Source organism: Adiantum capillus-veneris, chromosome 27, assembly GCF_014529385.1.
Source record: "Adiantum capillus-veneris isolate H3 chromosome 27, ASM1452938v2, whole genome shotgun sequence".
Lineage (NCBI taxonomy): Eukaryota > Viridiplantae > Streptophyta > Polypodiopsida > Polypodiales > Pteridaceae > Adiantum > Adiantum capillus-veneris.
The window spans coordinates 3,298,357-3,307,500 of NC_140957.1; the positions used below are offsets into that span (position 1 = coordinate 3,298,357).

General features: G+C 43.7%; 1 long non-coding RNA gene across 1 annotated transcript in view; it reads right to left on the bottom strand.

The window, feature by feature from the left end:
- Positions 1-1,249: 1,249 nt before the first annotated feature.
- Positions 1,250-9,144, bottom strand: part of LOC147421416 (uncharacterized) — a 69,001-nt gene continuing 61,106 nt past the window's right edge. The window contains exon 3 of the long non-coding RNA XR_015186725.1: positions 1,250-1,535. This is a non-coding gene — a long non-coding RNA (uncharacterized LOC147421416). The remainder of the gene's footprint in view (positions 1,536-9,144) is intronic.

The window sequence follows — 9,144 nt, forward strand, 5'->3', positions numbered from 1 at the left end:
GGCTGAGGTTGGTGGGCACGGGCAAGGGTAGAGGTGCGAACTGGGTGTCGGGGCAAGAGGGGAGTTGCGCAAGAGAGAGGAAGGGGAGAAGGCAGCTGCGCGAGGGGGGAATGAGCCTATGATGGCGAGAGGGGGGGGGGCGAGCGAGCTGTGAACCTCTACTCTCTCTACTTTTATTCTGGCACAAAATACTGCATTTACACATCTAAACTTCCCTTACTTGAAGTTTCACTAGTTTTAAAACTTGGACTTAAAGAGGATACCTGCCGCCAAAAGCTCTCTGGTACTCACTATTGTATCCAACGACGCAGCTTCAAAGGTGGCCTCATCAAAAACAAAAACTTCTTCATGAGGGTCTTGAGCTATGACCAAGAGCCTCCATTTTCGGTGGTCTTCCTTGATGAGGCCCTCCTCCTTTGCATTAATTGCTCCTTCAAATTCAATTTCACACTCACACAAGGACTATCCAAACATGTATACATGCTTGATAGCGTGGCTCGTACATTATGAGGCATTCATCTTGTTTGCAAGGGAGAACACCCACGACTGCCACTATGGAAGAAACCCAAGACTCCCACCACGGTGAAAGAACGGCCCACCACCACCAATTAGAGTGCTCCTAGATTTGCCACCTGACAGTGTTCAAAGAAAGTCTTATTCTCAAGATATCACGAAACTAACTTGGACTTTCAAATTTTAAAGTTGAACACCTTACCCAATGACATTTGTGGTCTTACATCAAGTAGTCGTGCGTCGCCCGATACAATCTCCTTCTGGATCAGGGTCTTAGCAGCGTACTGTTAGTCCCTGTATACTTCGAAAGTTAAAAATGTGCAATATACAAATAGACTAGCGTATTTAATTTCCTAAAAAACAATGACTAAGAAACTATCTCATCGGCAAGATAGTAAGAGCAAGTGGAATCATATCTACTCCACTGAGGAGAGATACCATACGATGCGCTCTAACAAGTAGAGCCCTCTTTTTTGTAAATTTTCTATCCAATGTGAGTACCGTGATGGAATATCCAACAAAATTTGGTTGCTTTCCTACCATCAGTGCTTGCATATAAATGTTTAGATCATTTATACCAAGCTAACTCAAGGCAAAAACGTCTTGATCACCATCCAAATTGCGCACTTTCTCGGTAAGTCATTGTGCTTTGTCTAGTTCAGGTCAACTCTTCCTACACCTAATGAAGAAAAACAAAGATTTCACATTGAATACACCAAAACAAGCAGCTTCACACCAAAATATCCACTTTAAAAACTTCAAAATATCCTCCCTACATATGACAATTTTAAGAAAAATATGTAAGCCTTAATTCATGAGAGGATGCAACTGATAAAGACCTCGGTAGCATAGCTCTCCATACGTTGCCTGTGTGATAAACACAGTTTGTTGTGTGCCTTGCCAAGTTAGCCAATTATGGATCCTTGGAATAAACTACCCTAGGATGTATCTCCTCACAACGCTAGAATCCAATGCATTTTTGAAGATTTTTTTTGTGTTTGAAGGTGAACCAACTCATTAGCCTGCAACACAATAAAAACAATATCAAGAAGTACTCTCTCTCTCTCTCTCTCTCTCTCACTCTCTCTCTCTCTCTCTCTCTCTCTCTCTCTCTCTCTCTCCATGTGTGTGTGTGTGTTTTTTTTCAATAAAAGAAGCTACCAAAACATGCCCAACATTATTATTCGTTCTCTGTTTCAACACTAAGCTGCATCTTCTTAATAATTCTGTTAGAAAGGAAGTAGTTGATCTACATGAAGCATCAACAAAACAAGACCGCCCCTGTTCAGCTGTGCGACCGAGCTATGGATCTAAAGGTACTCTATCAAGAAAAGGAACCTTCATATCTTTGGCCATCTTTTTAGCTGCTCCACCTAGAGCATAAAAAACTTCTGAATATGTATAGATTGACACCATAATCTGCGCGCTTTGTGAAAAAAGGTTTTGTCACATAATCTTCTTCACCATCATCCTTAATCTTCTTAAACGTCAAACTGGGTAATGGCTGCAATAAACCACTCATGTTTTCAACTTTACCCAGAAGTGGAATCCCCACCTTCTTGTAAGAATTGATTTCTTTCGGCACATGTATTGGCAGTTGCTTATTAAAAAAAAACACACACTCAGAGAAAGAGAGAGAGGTTGCTTCTTAATACTGTTTTTATTGTGTTGTAGGATAATGAATCGGTTCACCTTTCGACACAAAAAAAATCTTCAAGAAGATATGCATTGGGTTCTAGCATTGCGAGGAGATACATCCTAGGGCAGTTTATTCCAAGGATCGCTAACTTGGCAAGCGACACAACACACCGCGTTTATCTCACAGACAACGTATGGAGAGCCATGCTACCGAGGTCTTTATCAAGTGCATCCTCTCATGAGGTAAGGCTTACATATTTCATTAAAATTATCGTATGTAGGGAGAAAATTTTAAAGTTTTTAAAGCGGATATTTTGGTGCAAAGATGCTTATTTTGGTGTATTCAATGTGAAATCTTTGTTTTTGTTCATTAGGAGTAGATTGAGTCAATCTGAACTAGTAAAGCACGACGACTTACCGAGTAGGTGCGCAATTTGGATGGTGGCCAAGGCGTTTTTGCCTTGAGTCAGCTTGGTATAAATGATCAAAACGTTTATATGCAAGCATTGATGGTAGCAAAGCAACCCAATTTTATTGGATATTCCATCACATTACTCACATTGGATAGGAAATTTGCAAAAAATGGGTTCTACTTGTTAGAGCGCATCGTATGGTATCTATCCTGAGTACGAATATTTATGATTCCACTTGCTCTTACTATCTTGTCGATGAGGTAGTTTCTTAGTCTTTGTTTTTTAGGAAATTAAATATGCTAATCCATTTATATACTGCGCATTTTTAACTTTCGAAGTATACAGGGAATAATGGTAGGCTACTATGATCCTAATCAGGAGGAGATTGTCTTGGGTAGTGCACGATTACTCAGTTGAAGACCACAGATATCATTGGATAGTGTGTTCAACTTTAAAATCTGAAAGCCCAAGTTAGTTTTGTGAGATCTCGAGATAGTAATATTTTCTTTGAACACTATCAGATGGCAGTTCTAAGAGCACTCCGATTGGTGGTGGTGACCCGTTCTTTTATGGTGGTGGCTTTTGTGGGGTTCTTCCACGCAAACAAGATCAATGACTCATGAGGTACGAGCCAAGCTATCAAGCATGTATGAGTGTTTGTATAGTACTTATGTGAGTGTGAATTTGAATTCGCAAGAGCAATTAATGTAAAGGAGGAGGGCCTCCATCAAGAAAGACCAATGAAGATAGAGGCTCTTCATTTTTGTTTTTAAGGAGACCCCCTTTGAAGCCACTCATCAAATAAAAGTGAAGATTAGAGAGCTTTTGGCAGCAAGTACTCTCTCTAAGTTCAAGTTATAAAACTGGTGAAACTTCAAGTAAGGAAAGTAAGATGTGTAAATGCAATATTTTGTGCTAGAATAATTAAAAACCGTGCCAAATCGCCATTTAACTATTGTTCTTATACTTTACCTATTATAGATCAGGGCCTCCTTGTTCAGGGCAACCCGTCTTTGTATATGAGCTCTCTACATCGGCGGGATTTTTTGCTTGTCCTTGAAGACTTCAAAAAACATTATCTTGAGGATATGGATAACGGTTTCTTGCAGTCACTCTATGCATATTTTGTGGCGTGTCTTGGTGATGAGGATGAGAGAGCTGTGGTCTTTGTGACGGAAGTTTAGACGGCGAAAACAGACCCTAGTTGGATTCTAGCATAATCACTAAGAATTGGCAATTATCTGATAGAGTTACCAAGTAACTGCATAGCGTACAGTCAGTTAGAGCCTAGTCGGGTACCTATAAATAGAACCCATCAATTCATTTTGCGGGTTGGTTATTCGGGAGTCTAGTGTTACCCTTTTGTACTCATTAAGCATTTTCTGTGAGCCTCATTGCGCTCTCTCGTGGCTGTATTTGATGCCAGTTGTACACTTTCAATATCTAAATACATATCAGTTCCATTTCAAGTCTCTTGTCTTCTGTTTCCAATTCAGTCTTTGTCTGATCGTATGTTGTCTGGTGTTAATCTAAAGTATATCTGTTTGATCTGTTCTGATTTAATTCTAGCTCTCCAAACTCGAATAGCTGTCAAAAGTGACCAGCTCATTCCATTTTGGCGATCACGGTGGTGAGCTCAAGCTCTTAAAAGAGAATCTATCTCCTAGTTGGGGTTTGGAGTTAGCTGCCGTTAGCAATGCTGTCTAAAAGAGTTGAACATGGAAGAAGACTGACCACGAGATTCATGGATGAGCAAGACTGTGTCAGTATCATACCTCCGAAGTCAAAGAGAGGATCTGATTCTGCAAATAAGACGATGCAGACCTGGACTAAAAGAAAGCTGAGAAACTTGAAGATTCACAGTATTTGGTTCAATCCAGGTGACATCAATTAGAACAAGCAAAGAGGCGCTCCCGCTTGAATGGATTTCAGAGGAAGGATATGAACAATGACATGAATCACACTGAGAATAGTAAAGGCAACAGACGAAGCTGCAGATCAGCACCCAAGAAATCGGAAAAGAAGCATGATGCGGACACAATTACTGAAACAGACAATAACGGTAAGTGGGATGCAGATATGAACCATTACAATAAGCATTGGACTAGAGAACAAAAGTCAGCTTTGAAGGACAAAGCCAGACACGGACCATTACAATAAGCGTTGACCAAAGAAGAAAAGTAAGCTTCGAAGGACAAAGCCAGACACCATGGGCGGTCAACTGATTTGAAAATAGCTTTCCAGTCCTTAAAGATGGCATAAAAGATAAGCTTGACGTTCATATCTAGACGTTTGAGTAGTATGTTGAGCTGAAGCATATTGATGAAGATGAGTGGGAGAATACTTCTCACAAACCTTGAAGGATACAACACGAAAGTGGTATTACCATCATCCGGCATGACAGCTCAGAACCTACGGCAAGCTCATCAAAGCCTTTTTTTTCCGAGAAAAAGATCCCTCCATTAGTTAATAAAACTGCCCATAGGGCTACGACCACCTCTACTAGAAAGGGCTACACCAGAAACATGGGGAGACTCTCCCAATGAAAAAAAAAAAGTATGTACAATGAGGGCTAGATCACGGGATGGGAGGAGGAAATAGCCATACTGCCAATATGCCAGCTAGGCATACACTTGGCCATGGTGAAGAAAGGCCATGGGCACCAAAGTTGCAAAAAAGCCTCTTGGCGCTCCCACATGCGGTTGGAGCTATCCTGAAGTCTCTCAAACTGACCCCTAAGTGTATGAATCAACTCCACCCAAAAGTCAAAATAGTCTCTGCCCGTGGGACATGACGAGCCTAAGAGATGCAAAAGCAGTGGGCCCACTAGATGAACTAGAGTGTCAGGCCGTAAACGAGCTCCCAACACCACTCTTTATTACTGCACCACTCCTGGGGGGTGAGCTTTGTAGCAAGTTGGAGTGTAGGTCAACTTCCTTGAATCACTATCATCGTGCTGGTGGAAGCCAACTCAAAATGGAGCCAGGGCCTGTGAGAGTGGACCAGGATGCCGCGCTTCACGTGTACTGTCGAGTTGTGGAAAGGGCTGGCATCAACTGAAGAACCCGAAGCCAAACCTGTTGTGCCATGGGGCAACCCACAAATAGTGACGTTGACTCTCCAAAGGATGGCCGCAAGCTCCACATGTTGCCGAGAAGCACTGTGTACTAGCCAACTCCCAACTGTTGTAGCTTTGTGTGCAATTAGCCACTAAAACATAGTAGCTCTCCTCGGTTGTTTGCTATACCACAACCGCTCCCAGAAACCTGGGAAGAACTCGGATGTGAGACCCTCCTCTTGCCAGTGTAGTGATGTAACAGGGCGAGCCTCTCTTCGTGATGCCAGTATGTGATGCCCCAAATGAGCTATATATTGGAAAAAGAGCGTCCCTAGGTGATCGGCTGAGGAGAAAGGATCCCACCAAAACCACTCTTCCAGGTCCCACTACACTCGTGTCAGAGGGCAGCTCTCCCAGGCCCAAAGTTGCCAGTGTGCTGTTTCAAGATCTCTTGGGTCAGGATCTATGAAACAAGTCCTCCCACAGATGCCCACGACTTGGATCCTCTAAAAACAATATTGTGCAACCTTTGGAGCCTCTACTGCAACTCTGTGAAGGCAACCCTCTCCCCGAACCTCAAAGAACATGTAACTCCAAGCAAGCTAGAACTACAATGAGGACCTCTAGTCGCGTGAAGGCCCCCATCCATCTGGGAGTTGCTGCCTCTAGAGGGGTAAGAGACTCAGTTGGTAAAGCCTCTGTAATATCCTGACACATGCTCTGCACCCCCCTCATGCCTCGTAATTGTATGCTTTGAACCCTCTAGGGCAAGCTTGAAAACTGAAGACAATCGACGAGACTGCGAGTTGGACTCTCTACCATGGGAGCTCAAGAGACGTGAGGCCTGCTACCAACCAGGTGGCCTCTCTGTGTGCTAACTATGGGGTTCCAAACAAGAGGCTGCCTCAAGCGCTCTTGCGTGCAAGTGGGCTAAAGCTGCTCCAAGCCACTCCTCAGCTTCTCTGAGGACCTAAGCATGCTCGCAACAAATCGGTCCTCCAATCTCCTGCTCAGACCAACTCTGCATATCTCTGTAAAAATCTACCTGGAGGCCGGGCTCGAAGGGCCGCCTACATGAGGGACTTGAGCTCGAATCCGGTGAAGCAATAGCTCCTTCTAGGGCTCCTCCCCTGGAAGCAGTCCTTTGACCACAAGATTCTCAAGGAGGGCTCTACTCTGCTGTGTTGGGTCGATGATCCCCAGTCCCCTGTAAAAACATGGTAGGGTGATGATCTGCCAAGCCACTTTGGCCCGGGCTAGCTGGGTGTCATGCACTGACCACAGAAAATTCCTGATTAGCCTCTCCAACTAGCTGATGCAGGAGCTTGAGAAGATCCAGCAGGACGTGATGTACCACATTTGTCCTCCCCTCTTGTATTCTCTAGGAAAATAGCTATAGATTTCGTCGGAAGAAGAGGAAGGTGAAGAAGAAGGAGAAGAGGGTGACCTCTTTCTTACCCTTTTCTTCCTTTGTTTCCTCTCTTTCCTTTCGAAGTGACGAGGAGAAGGACTGTGGGTTGACCGTTTCCTCTTGGGAGGAGTTGGCGATCGTCTAGACCGCTGCCTTGGTGGAGCCACATATTCAGAGGAACTTAGAGATTCGCTTCTTTCTCGTTCTTTGGATTTCTCCTCTCTTATGGGAGAGAGTTTTCTTTTGGGGGTCTCATCAAGAGGCCTCCTAAGCTCTCTCTCCTCTTGGAGATGAAGGGAAATCCCATAAGCACGAAGTTGTTGAGTAAATTCGGCTTGCAAAGCAGGGTTGCCCATAGCTTGCTATAACCTAGTAACAAGATAATTGACAAACATGGGGGCATCACCATTAGCACCTTCATGTGCAAAATCAAAATTATCAATATTCATTCTACTCTCTTGGTTATTGTCAACCATGCTAATTATACTAATGCATAGAATCACTTTGTGCTTTGATACCCTCAAAACCTTAGTCGCTACTCTTCTTTACCTTTAAAAATTAGCTCTCAAGTAGCCACACCTGTGGTTTAGACACTGTTGATTGCAAAGACTAGTGGAGACGTTCTAACATTGCTCAGCTAATTATGGTTCCTGTTGAGCTTGCTCGTAGCTCAATAATGGTTAAGCCAAAGGCAAGCCCTGAGAGGCTCCATTATTAAGACTATAGTTCCCAATGGTGTACGTCGAACTAAGTTCTTCTCAACCAAGATACTAGATCCTTGTCTCACTTACCCTATTGCAATAAACAAGCCCAACCTTTCATGAACAACTTAAGGACCTCTCTTCTTAAACAAGAAAAGAGAAATATGAACTTTGAGAATAGCGGAATTAGGAGAATTAGAGAGAGAAATTTTGTGAGACTACTTTGAGAACATAGAGTGTCAACTTATTTAATGGTAGCTATTTAACCATAATACTTAATTAACTTGGCATGAACAATACTTTTGCAAGAGAGAGAGTTTAGAGAACTTGACAATAGTTGAGGACCGGATTTATGTGGAGCCGGTCCCCCCTCCATTAGGCTTTTGTGTTATAGATTCTTCCATCAAGGGAGAATTTTTGTGTTCCTTGTGACCTAGGTGATGCAATGAAGATTGAAAACTTCATGCATCACGAGCATAACATAGATTTTGTAAAAAGCATTAACCATCCCCAGTCTCAGTCCCAAGGCCTCAAACACCTTCAAAGGTGGAGAGAGCTAGCGGGGAATGAGGGTAGGGAAGAGGAAGTAGAAACATTCTTAAGAGAAAGGAATAGTTCCTCACTTATCATTACTCTTCTTGCTTAGAATACATAATACCATAGTAATGAAGATGGAGAAGATGGCAAGCTTAAGCATTGGAGCATGGCTCTTGGTTGGATTTGCATTCTACAACCAAGAGTGTTGGTGTAGGCTCTCAACTTTTCTACAAGCTTAAAGAAAAAGATGGAGCTCTTGCACTTTGCAACTCACACAATGAGAGAGAGAGAGAGTGTGTGTGTGTGTGTGTGGGAGAGTATACCCCCCAAGCTAGCCTGAGTTAGGTCTTCGAGCGAGCTCAACAGAGCGAGCTTTGGAGCGAGCTTTTTTTTTTGTTTTGGAGTGCCGCCCTCTCTACCTCCCCTTCCTCCTCTTGCCGCCCATGTGCTTCCTCCTCTTCCCTTCCTCCTCCTCCACAGCCTCCTCCAAAATCTTTCCTCTCCTCCACCTCCTCTCTCCATCGACTCCTCTAACCACCTTCCCTTCCTCTAGCTCCTCCTCTAGAAACCACCATCCCTTCCCTAAAGTCATCCTATCTCCTACTCCCTTCTTCCTCTCTCTTTTCTTAGTCGCTCTATAACCCCTCTCTCTCTCTCTCTCTCTCTCTCTCTCTCTCTCTCTCTCTCTCTCGTGTTGTCTTCCCTCTGTGTGTGTGTCTCTCTCTCTCATTGTCTCCCCCCCCCCCGCTCCCCTCCCCTCTCTCTCTCTCTCTCTCTCTCTCTCTCTCTCCTTCCCTCCCTTCCTAGAGCGAGCTTGACCCCTCTCGACACACACACATACACACACTAGGACAAGAGGGAAGGGTGGCAAGG